Consider the following 11,173-nt stretch of genomic DNA (forward strand, 5'->3'; position numbering starts at 1 on the left):
TAGCAATCAGATTGACGTATTCTAATGAGACCCATGTTGTTTGTAATCAGACTGGCATTGCTTATTCAGATCTCTGTTCCATAAGATGCACTTTTAAATGGCTCAGATTGCACCAGATGCTATAAGAAATAGCATTCCATTTTATTCCATTACCAGCATTTTTCCCTCTTTCAATTAGCATAATTTAAAATCAGCCAGAGGCAAGTGTGAGGGGCTGGAAAGTTGCAAAGAAGTTCAGGAACTACTTGATAGAAAAAGGCAAGAAGACACACATGCACAATTTTTTATATGGGCAAGAGAACATTACAATTAATAGAGTTTTTATTCTTTAAGTTGCCCAGAATTTATTTCCATGACTTACTGAAATATTAGAATCTCTCAGGGGGCTAATTGCCCTGTAGGTTCTTCTTGCTTATGCATTATCTTGTGGATGACACAATAGAATCACCACAGCATTTACTGTTCAGTAAATATTCCGACGAAATGGTCGGGAACTTGGACAATCAGAACAAATTCTCGTTTGTAAAATGAGAAGATCCTTGTAAATTGCTTCTTTAAAGGTTAGGTCCTGGCTGTTTATAAAATATCTGATGCTAAAACCTGAGCTAATGTAATACATATTTTTCCCTGATATAATCCGCCATGATGCCAGAAATAGTGCTTTTTAGATAAGTTTTTAAAATAAGGATTGTCATCTGATATTGGGAGACTACACTTCCAATGATTTGTCTCCCCAGGATTTTTGCATCATCCTAGAAATAAGGTATAAACTCCCCAGGCTGTGTCTTGGGCTTTTGCTGGTAGCTCAACCAGAATTCACTCCCCTTGGTTCTCCTCCTAATAGCACCTAACTTGAGGACACATGTCCTCTCTTTATGTCATTTGAGTGGGACTGACCTATCCCCAGCTATAGTTATCCTAGTGGGTCTGAATCACAATAAACCCTTGACACAAGGATGGGTTCAGAGGAGGTCCAATCAAAGTGAAACTTGAGACTCCTTTTCCATAGGGTGGGAAACCACCTATCTGAAACCCTACCCCACTCCTGCATGAACAAAATGTACCATTTCCTCTAGCAGCCATTCTGGGATCATGAGAAAAGTCACCTTCGGTATGAAAGTGACACACATAGGTGAAAAGAATCTCAAAGAAACAGAGGTGGAGCCAGTGGTCTCCTGGAGCCGGCTAGCACCAACCAGCTCGCGAGAGCCAATTGTTAAATTTTCAGGAAACTTGTGAGCTGGTCAACATGTTGGTAGCTTAATATTGGCCAAGGTGGAAGTATTCACGCCACAGAAATCTGCAAACACTAAAAATCAAGGGCTGCTTCTTCTTTTTCTCCTTCGCTTTTCCTCCTCTTTCTTGTTCCTCTTCCTCCTTCTCGCTTCCAGATCTGGTTGTTAAACATTTACCAGCTTTCCACCGGCTGGCGCCCCGACTGAATCATGCCTGAAGCCTTGACTCACTCCTGCACTTTTCATATCAGAAGTCTAGAAAGTCTCCCCTTATTGTTAAGTCAGTTTGACCCAGATGATTTTCGGTTACTATTAACCAAAGGCATATCCTCCGTGACCTGCAAAGTTCTCCGTGATCTAAGGACCAAGAACTGTGCTAAGTGCAAATTTACTTTAGCTCAAATAAAACATCCAGGTCTACAAAAAAAGGTACTTTTATTATTTCTGATTCACACATGAAGAAACTAAGCCTCAGGGTGCAAGCACCACTTATCCAAGTTTCAAAGAGACCTCCTACAGTTTTCTCAAACTACAGTAGTTTGAGACTACTACAGTTTTCCAAATGCACCAAGCGTTTTCATGCCTTAGTGCCTCCCCTGTGCTGTCTATTCTTTTTATAGACCATGTCCACCTGGTTAATGCCCATCATTCTTCAAGATCCTGAGTCAGTGCCTCACAGAGGTCTTCTTCATCCTCTCAGTCTGAGCCGCGTGATTCCTCACATCACCTTGAGCCTACTTTGCCGACAGTGTTTTTAACAACGCCGAGTACTTATTGATTTTCTTTTTTCTTTTTGGAATTCTCAATAGGTTCTTTATTTTTTTTATTTTTTTACATCTTTATTGGAGTATAATTGCTTTACAATGGTGTTAGCTTCTGCTCCACAACAAAGTAAATCAGTCACACATACACACTCCTCCCTCTTGCGTCTCCCTCCCTCCCACCCTCCCTATCCCACCCCTCTAGGTGGTCACAAAGCACCGAGCGGATCTCCCTGTGCTATGCGGCTGCTTCCCACTAGCTAGCTATTTTAGGTTTGGTAGTGTATATATGTCCATGCCACTCTCTCGCTTTGTCACAGCTTACCCTTCCCCCTCCCCATATCCTCAAGTCCATTCTCTAGTAGGCTTGTGTCTTTATTCCTGTCTTACCCCGAGGTTCTTCATGACATTTTTTTCCCCTTAAATTCCATATATATGTGTTAGCATACGGTATTTGTCTTTCTCTTTCTGACTTACTTCACTCTGTATGACAGACTCTAGGTCCATCCACCTCACTACAAATAACTCAATTTCGTTTCTTTTTATGGCTGAGTAATATTCCACTGTATATATGTGCCACATCTTCTTTATCCATTCATCCAATGATGGACACTTAGATTGTTTCCATCTCTGGGCTATTCTAAATAGGGCTGCAATGAACATTTTGGTACATTACTCTTTTTGAATTATGGTTTTCTCAGGGTATATGCCCAGTAGTGGGATTGCTGGGTCATATGGTAGTTCTATTTGTAGTTTTTTAAGGAATCTCCACACTGTTCTCCATAGTGGCTGAACCAATTCACATTCCCACCAGCACTGCAAGAGTGTTCCCTTTTCTCCACACCCTCTCCAGCATTTATTGTTTCTAGATTTTTTGATGATGGCCATTCTGACTGGTGTGAGATGATATCTCACTGTAGTTTTGATTTGCATTTCTCTAAGGATTAATGATGTTGAGCATTCTTTCATGTGCTTGTTGGCAGTCTGTATATCTTCTTTGGAGAAATGTCTATTTAGGTCTTCTGCCCATTTTTGGATTGGGTTTTTTTTTGTTATTGAGCTGCATGAGCTGCTTGTAAATTTTGGAAATTAATCCTTTGTCAGTTGCTTCGTTTGCAAATATTTTCTCCCATTCTGAGGGTTGTCTTTTGGTCTTGTTTATGGTTTCCTCTGCTGTGCAAAAGCTTTGAAGTTTCATTAGGTCCCATTGGTTTATTTTTGTTTTTATTTCCATTTCTCTAGGAGGTGGGTCAAAAAGGACCTTGCTGTGATTTATGTCATAGAGTGTTCTGCCTATGTTTTCCTCTAAGAGTTTGATAGTTTCTGGCCTTAAATTTAGGTCTTTAATCCATTTTGAGCTTATTTTTGTGTATGGTGTTATAGAGTGATCTAATCTCATTCTTTTACATGTAGCTGTCCAGTTTCCCCAGCACCACTTATTGAAGAGGCTGTCCTTTCTCCACTGTACATTCCTGCCTCCTTTATCAAAGATAAGGTGACCATATGTGCGTGGGTTTATCTCTGGGCTTTCTATACTGTTCCATTGAGCTATATTTCTGTTTTTGTGCCAGTACCATACTGTCTTGATTACTGTAGCTTTGTAGTATAGTCTGAAGTCAGGGAGCCTGATTCCTCCAGCTCCATTTTCCATTCTCAAGATTGCTTTGGCTATTTGTGGTCTTTTGTGTTTCCATACAAATTGTGAAATTTTTTTGTTCTAGTTCTGTGAAAAATGCCAGTGGTAGTTTGACAGGGATTGCATTGAATCTGAAGATTGCTTTGGGTAGTAGAGTCATTTTCACAATGTTGATTCTTCCAATCCAAGAACATGGTATAACTCTCCATCTATTTGTATCATCTTTAATTTCTTTCATCAGTGTCTTATAATTTTCTGCATACAGGTCTTTTTTCTCCTTAGGTAGGTTTATTCCTAGATATTTTATTCTTTTTGTTGCAATGGTGAATGGGATTGTTTCCTTAATTTCTCTTTCTGATCTTTTGTTGTTAGTGTATAGGAATGCCAGAGATTTCTGTGCATTTATTTGGTATCCTGCTACTTTACCAAATTCATTGATTAGGTCTAGTAGTTTTCTGGTAGCATCTTTAGGATTCTCTATGTATAGTGTCATCTGCAAATAGTGACAGCTTTACTTCTTCTTTTCCGATTTGGATTCCTTTTATTTCCTTTTCTTCTCTGATTGCTGTGGCTAAAACGTCCAAAACTATGTTGAATAAGAGTGGTGAGAGTGGGCAACCTTGTCTTGTTCCTGATGTTAGTGGAAATGCTTTCAGTTTTTCACCATTGAGGACAATGTTGGCTGTGGGTTTGTCATATATGGCCTTTATTATGTTGAGGAAAATTCCCTCTATGCCTACTTTCTGCAGGGTTTTTATCATAAATGGGTGTTGAATTTTGTCAAAAGCTTTCTCTGCATCTATTGAGATGATCATATGGTTTTTCTCCTTCAATTTGTTAATATGATGTATCACGTTGATTGATTTGCATATATTGAAGAATCCTTGCATTCCTGGAATAAACTCCACTTGATCATGGTGTATGATCCTTTTACTGTGCTGTTGGATTCTGTTTGCTAGTATTTTGTTGAGGATTTTTGCATCTATGTTCATCAGTGATATTGGCCTGTAGTTGTCTTTATTTGTGACATCCTTGTCTGGTTTTGGTATCAGGGTGATGGTGGCCTCGTAGAATGAGTTTGGGTGTGTTCCTCCCTCTGCTATATTTTGGAAGAGTTTGAGAAGGATAGGTGTTAGCTCTTCTCTAAATGTTTGATAGAATTCGCCTGTGAAGCCATCTGGTCCTGGGCTTTTGTTTGTTGGAAGATTTTTCATCACAGTTTCAATTTCAGTGCTTGTGATTGGTCTGTTCATATTTTCTATTTCTTCCTCGTTCAGTCTTGGCAGGTTGTGCTTTCTAAGAATTTGTCCATTTCTCCCAGATTGTCCATTTTATTGGCATAGAGTTGCTTGTAGTAATCTCTCATGATCTTTTTTATTTCTGCAGTATCAGTTGTTACTTCTCCTTTTTCATTTCTAATTCTATTGATTTGAGTCTTCTCCCTTTTTTTCTTGATGAGTCTGGCTAATGGTTTATCAATTTTGTTTATCTTCTCAAAGAACCAGCTTTTAGTTTTATTGATCTTTGCTATTGTTTCCTTCATTTCTTTTTCATTTATTTCTGATCTGATTTTTATGATTTCTTTCCTTCTGCTAACTTTGGGTTTTTTTTTTTGTTCTTCTTTCTCTAATTGCTTTAGGTGCAAGGTTAGGTTGTTTATTCGAGATGTTTCCTGTTTCTTAAGGTAGGATTGTATTGCTATAAACTTCTCTCTTAGAACTGCTTTTGCTACATCCCATAGGTTTTGGGTCGTCGTGTCTCCATTGTCATATGTTTCTAGGTATTTTTTGATTTCCTCTTTGATTTCTTCAGTGATCACTCCGTTATTAAGTAGTGTATTGTTTAGCCTCCATGTGTTTGTATTTTTTTACAGATCTTTTCCTGTAATTAATATCTAGTCTCATAGTGTTGTGGTTGGAAAAGATACTTGATACAATTTCAATTTTCTTAAATTTACCAAGGCTTGATTTGTGACCCAAGATATGATCTATCCTGGAGAATGTTCCATAAGCACTAGAGAAAAATGTGTATTCTGTTGTTTTTGGATGGAATGTCCTATAAATATCAATTAAGTCCATCTTGTTTAATGTATCATTTAAAGCTTGGGTTTCCTTATTTATTTTCATTTTGGATGATCTGTCCGTTGATGAAAGTGGGGTGTTAAAGTCCCCTACTATGAATGTGTTACTGTCGATTTCCCCTTTTATGGCTGTTAGTATTTGCCTTATGTATTGAGGTGCTCCTATGTGGGGTGCATAAATATTTACAATTGTTATATCTTCTTCTTGGATCGATCCCTTGATCATTATGTAGTGTCCTTCTGTGTCTCTTCTAATAGTCTTTATTTTAAAGTCTATTTTGTCTGATATGAGAATTGCTATTCCAGCTTTCTTTTGGTTTCCATTTGCATGGAATATCTTTTTCCATCCCCTTACTTTCAGTCTGTATGTGTCTCTAGGTCTGAAGTGGGTCTCTTGTAGACAGCAAATATATGGGTCTTGTTTTTGTTTCCATTCAGCCAATCTGTGTCTTTTAGTGGGAGCATTTATTCCATTTACATTTAAGGTAATTATCGATATGTATGTTCCTATTCCATTTTCTTAATTGTTTTGTGTTCGTTATTTTAGGTCTTTTCCTTCTCTTGTGTTTCTTGCCTAGAGAAGTTCCTTTAGCAGTTGTTGTAGAGCTCGTTTGGTGGTGCTGAACTCTCTGAGCTTTTGCTTGTCTGTAAAGGTTTTAATTTCTCCATCAATTCTGAATGAGATCCTTGCTGGGTAGAGTAATCTTGGTTGCAGGTTTTTCTCCTTCAACACTTTCAATATGTCCTGCTACTCCCTTCTGGCTTGCAGAGTTTCTGCTGAAAGATCAGCTGTTAACCTTATGGGGATTCCCTTGTGTGTTATTTGTTGTTTTTCCTTTGCTGCTTTTAATGTGTTTTGTTTGTATTTAATTTTTGACAGTTTGATTAATATGTGTCTTGGCGTATTTCTCCTTGGATTTATCCTGTATGGGATTCTCTGTGCTTCCTGGACTTGATTAACTATTTCCTTTCCCATAATAGGGAAGTTTTTAACTATAATCTTTCCAAATATTTTCTCGGTCCCTTTCTTTTTCTCTTCTTCTTCTGGAACCCCTATAATTCGAATGTTGGTGCGTTTAATGTTGTCCCAGAGGTCTCTGAGACTGTCCTCAGTTCTTTTCATTCTTTTTTCTTTATTCTGCTCTGCAGTAGTTATTTCCACTATTTTATCTTCCAGGTCACTTATCCATTCTTTTGCTCCAGTTATTCTGCTATTGATCCCATCTAGAGTATTTTTAATTTCATTTATTGTGTTGTTCATCATTGTTTGTTTCATCTTTAGTTCTTCTAGGTCTTGTTAACTGTTTCTTGCTTTTTGTCTATTCTATTTCCAAGATTTTGGATCAGCTTTACTATCATTATTCTGAATTCTTTTGCAGGTAGACTGCCTATTTCCTCTTCATTTGTTAGGTCTGGTGGCTTTTTATCTTGCTCCTTCATCTGCTGTGTGTTTTTCTGTCTTCTCATTTTGCTTATTTTACCGTGTTTTGGGTCTCCCTTTTGCAGGCTGCAGGTTTGTAGTTCCCGTTATTTTTGGTGTCTGTCCACAGTGGCTGAGATTGGTTCAGTGGGTTGTGTAGGCTTCCTGGTGGAGGGGACTAGTGCCTGTGTTCTGGTGGATGAGGCTGGATCTTGTCTTTCTGGTGGGCAGGTCCATATCTGGTGGTGTGTTTGGGGTGTCTGTCGACTTATTATGATTTTGGGCAGCCTCTCTGCTAATGGGTGTGGTTGTGTTCCTGTCTTGCTAGTTGTTTGGCATAGGATGTCCAGCATTGTAGCTTGCTGGTCGTTGAGTGAAGCTGGGTGCTGTTGTTGAGATGGAGATCTCCGGGAGATTTTCGCCGTTTGATATTATGTGCAGCTGGGAGGTCTCTTGTGGACCAGTGTCCTGAAGTTGGCTCTCCCACCCCAGAGGCACAGCACTAACTCCTGGCTGCAGCACCAAGAGCCTTTCATCCACACGGCTCAGAAGAAAAGGGAGAAAAAGTAGAAAGAAATAATTAGTAGAAGTAGAAAGAAAGAAAGAAAAAGAAAGAAAGAAAGGAGAGAGGGAGGGAGGGAGGGAGGAAGGAAGGAAGGAGGGAAGGAAGGAAAAAAGAAAGAAAGAAGATAAAGTAAAATAAAGTAAGATAAAATATAATAAAGTTATTAAAATAAAAAAAATAATTATTAAGAGAAAAAAAAACACAAAAAACGGATGGATAGAACCCTGGGACAAATGGTGGAAGCAAATCTATACAGACAAACTCTCACACAGAAGCATACACATACACACTCACAAAAAGAGGAAAAGGGGAAAAAATCATAAACCCTGCTCTCAAAGTCCACCTCCTCAATTTGGGATGATTCGTTATCTAAAGGAGGGAAGGAAGGAAAGAAAGAACGAAGAGAAAGTAAAATAAAATAAAGTTATTAAAATAAAAACTAATTATTAAGAAAAAAATTTAAACAAAAATCGGACAGACAGAACCCTCGGACAAATGGTGGGAGCAAAGCTATACAGACAAAATCTCACCCAGAAGCATACACATACAAACTCACAAAAAAAGGAAAAGGGGAAAATATAATAAATCTTGCTCTCTAAGTCCACCTCCTCAATTTGGGATGACTCGTTGTCTATTCATGTATTCCACAGATGCAGGTACATCAAGTTGATTGTGGAGCTTTAATCCGCTGCTTCTGAGGCTGCTGGGAGAGATTTCCCTTTCTCTTCTTTGTTCTCACAGCTCCCAGGGGCTCAGCTTTGGATTTGGCCCCGCCTCTGCGTGTAGGTCGGCGGAGGGCGTCTGTTCTTCGCTCAGACAGGACGGGGTTAAAGGAGCCGCTGATTGGGGGGCTCTGGCTCACTCAGGCCGGGGGGGGGGGGAGGGGCACGGAGTGCGGGGCGGGCCTGCGGCGGCAGAGGCCGGCGTGACGTTGCACCAGCGTGAGGCGCGCCGTGCGTTCTCCGGGGAAGTTGTTCCTGGATCCCGGGACCCTGGCAGTGGCGGGCTGCACAGGCTCCCCGTAAGGTGGGTGTGGATAGTGACCTGTGCTCGCACACAGGCTTCTTGGTGGCGGCAGCAGCAGCCTTAGCGTCTCATGCCCGGCTCTGGGGTCCGCACTGATAGCCGCGGCTCGCGCCCGTCTCTGGAGCTCCATTAAGCAGCGCTCTTAATCCCCTCCCCTCGCGCACCAGGAAACAAAGAGGGAAGAAAAAGTCTCTTGCCTTTTCGGCAGCTCCACACTTTTCTCTGGCCTCCCTCCCGGCCAGCCGTGGCGCACTAACCCCTTCAGGCTGTGTTCACGCCGCCAACCCCAGTCCTCTCCCTGCGCTCCGACTGAAGCCCGAGCCTCAGCTCCCAGCCCCGCCCGCCCCAGCAGGTGAGCAGAGAAGCCTCTTGGCCTGGTGAGTGCCGGTCGGCACCGATCCTCTGTGCAGGAATCTCTCTGCTTTGCCCTCCGCACCCCTGTTGCTGTGCTCTCCTCCGCAGCTCCGAAGCTTCCCCCCTCTGCCACCCTCAGTCTCCACCCGCGAAGGGGCTTCCTAGTGTGTGGAAACATTTCCTCCTTCACGGCTCCCTCCCACTGGTGCAGGTCCTGTCCCTATCCTTTTGTCTCTGTTTATTCTTTTTTCTTTTACCCTATCCGGGTACGTGGGGGGTTTCTTGCCTTTTGGGAGGTCTGAGGTCTTCTGCCAGCGTTCAGTAGGTGTTCCGTAGGAGTTGTTCCACGTGTAGATGTATTTCTGGTGTATCTGTGGGGAGGAAGGTGATCTCTGCGTCTTACTCTTCCACCATCTTCCCGGAAGTCTCCTCAACTCCTATTTGTAGTTTTTTAAGGAACCTCCATACTGTTCTCCATAGTGGCTGTACCAATTCACATTCCCACCAGCAGTGCAAGAGTGTTCCGTTTTCTCCACACCCTCTTCAGCATTTATTGTTTCTAGATTTTTTTGAAGAATGTGTTGAGAAGATTAGAAAGATCATTGGCTTTTGTGTCAAATAGACTGGACATGAATTCTAGCCTCACCGTTCATTACCAGGGTCATCTTATGTAACTTGCATACTTTCCTCATCTGTAAAATGGGACTGATATCTAACATTTAAGGTTGCTGTGTGAAAGTAAATAGTTGTTAAGTGGCCAGGTGCATGGTGATAGACACTTAAGAAATGGTAACTCCTTACTTTCATGCCCTACAATCTTAGTCATATAATATATATGCCCCCAGGACTGTCACCTAAGATTTAGTGTCTGACCTTCATTTTCTTAGTTTGGATATTACAAACTACTACTTCATCCTACTAATACTAATTATAATCATAAATAACAATAGCCACAAGTATTACTATATATCATGGGAGACTGGAGTCTTTTTAAACTGAAAGTCTATTAATTATGGGTTTGTAAGAAGTTTCTTATTTTAGGTTTAGGCTGTGATTTATCTCTAAATCCATTTCATTTTTCTTATTAGATCCTGTGTGTGTGTGTGTCACTGAGCCTTGCTGACAAGAGATTAGAATGTGAGACCAGGCCATGACAAGAGTGATGTGTACTTTGTCATGTTTTTGTACTTCATTTTGGAAAAAATACTTTGAAAATAAATTTTTTAAATGCTAGGTGTGTCTTAGCAACTTGGACTGATGACTCTTCTCCTACATGTGCTGTTATTTGAGACTGAATATACCAGACTTTGTAAAATATCCCGTTGACTCTACGGAATGTCATAGCTGAGCCATCTGGCTAGACCACACATGATGGGTGGTCATTTTGACCTGGATGCAAGGTTAATCACTATCAATTATCCTGGAAGTAGGAAGTTCTAGGGCTGGACATGAGCTAGCCCTTGGACTAGTGGAGAGGATACTTTTCTTTTATGGGTCCCCAGGAGGGGAAGTGAAGGTTGTCCCGGACTCAAGATATGGGAGTATGTGGAGAATTTCCAGTGGTGAGAATTAGTGGACGCTTGTGCAAGGAGGCAGGCTGGAAGGTAGAATGGGTGTTGACCTAATAAGTGGAGCTAAGGTAGATTTTGGGCATGTGGGATGCTAGCAGTTGTGAGTTATTCCCTGTAACCCTAAACCTCAGTTGAGAGTAAATCACATCTTCCCTAATCCTTTCCCGGTTGTAACGTGGGAAATTGGGTTCAGCAGTAAGCTCACGATCAAATCAGGGAGGAGCAGTGAGGACCTGTGGTCAAGAATAGCTTCCCAGAAGGGAAGTGCTATCACAAGGATTGTCAGCAGCACAGGAGAAGATGCGAGGGGAGGAAACTGACAGATTTGTTCTAGACCACGTGGAAGGCAGGATGCTGGGAAATACCCAGAAAACTTTGAGGAGATTTTCTGTGCCAGGAGTTGGCTGTAAAGGGTTCAGATCATAATAGTCTGGGCCTGAAAAGAAAATGCAACCTCATTTTGTAGCCACAGGCAGGTGAGGCTGATGACTTATGAGTTATACGTAGATTTCTTATTTAATTTCC

Source organism: Tursiops truncatus, chromosome 7, assembly GCF_011762595.2.
Source record: "Tursiops truncatus isolate mTurTru1 chromosome 7, mTurTru1.mat.Y, whole genome shotgun sequence".
Taxonomy (NCBI): domain Eukaryota; kingdom Metazoa; phylum Chordata; class Mammalia; order Artiodactyla; family Delphinidae; genus Tursiops; species Tursiops truncatus.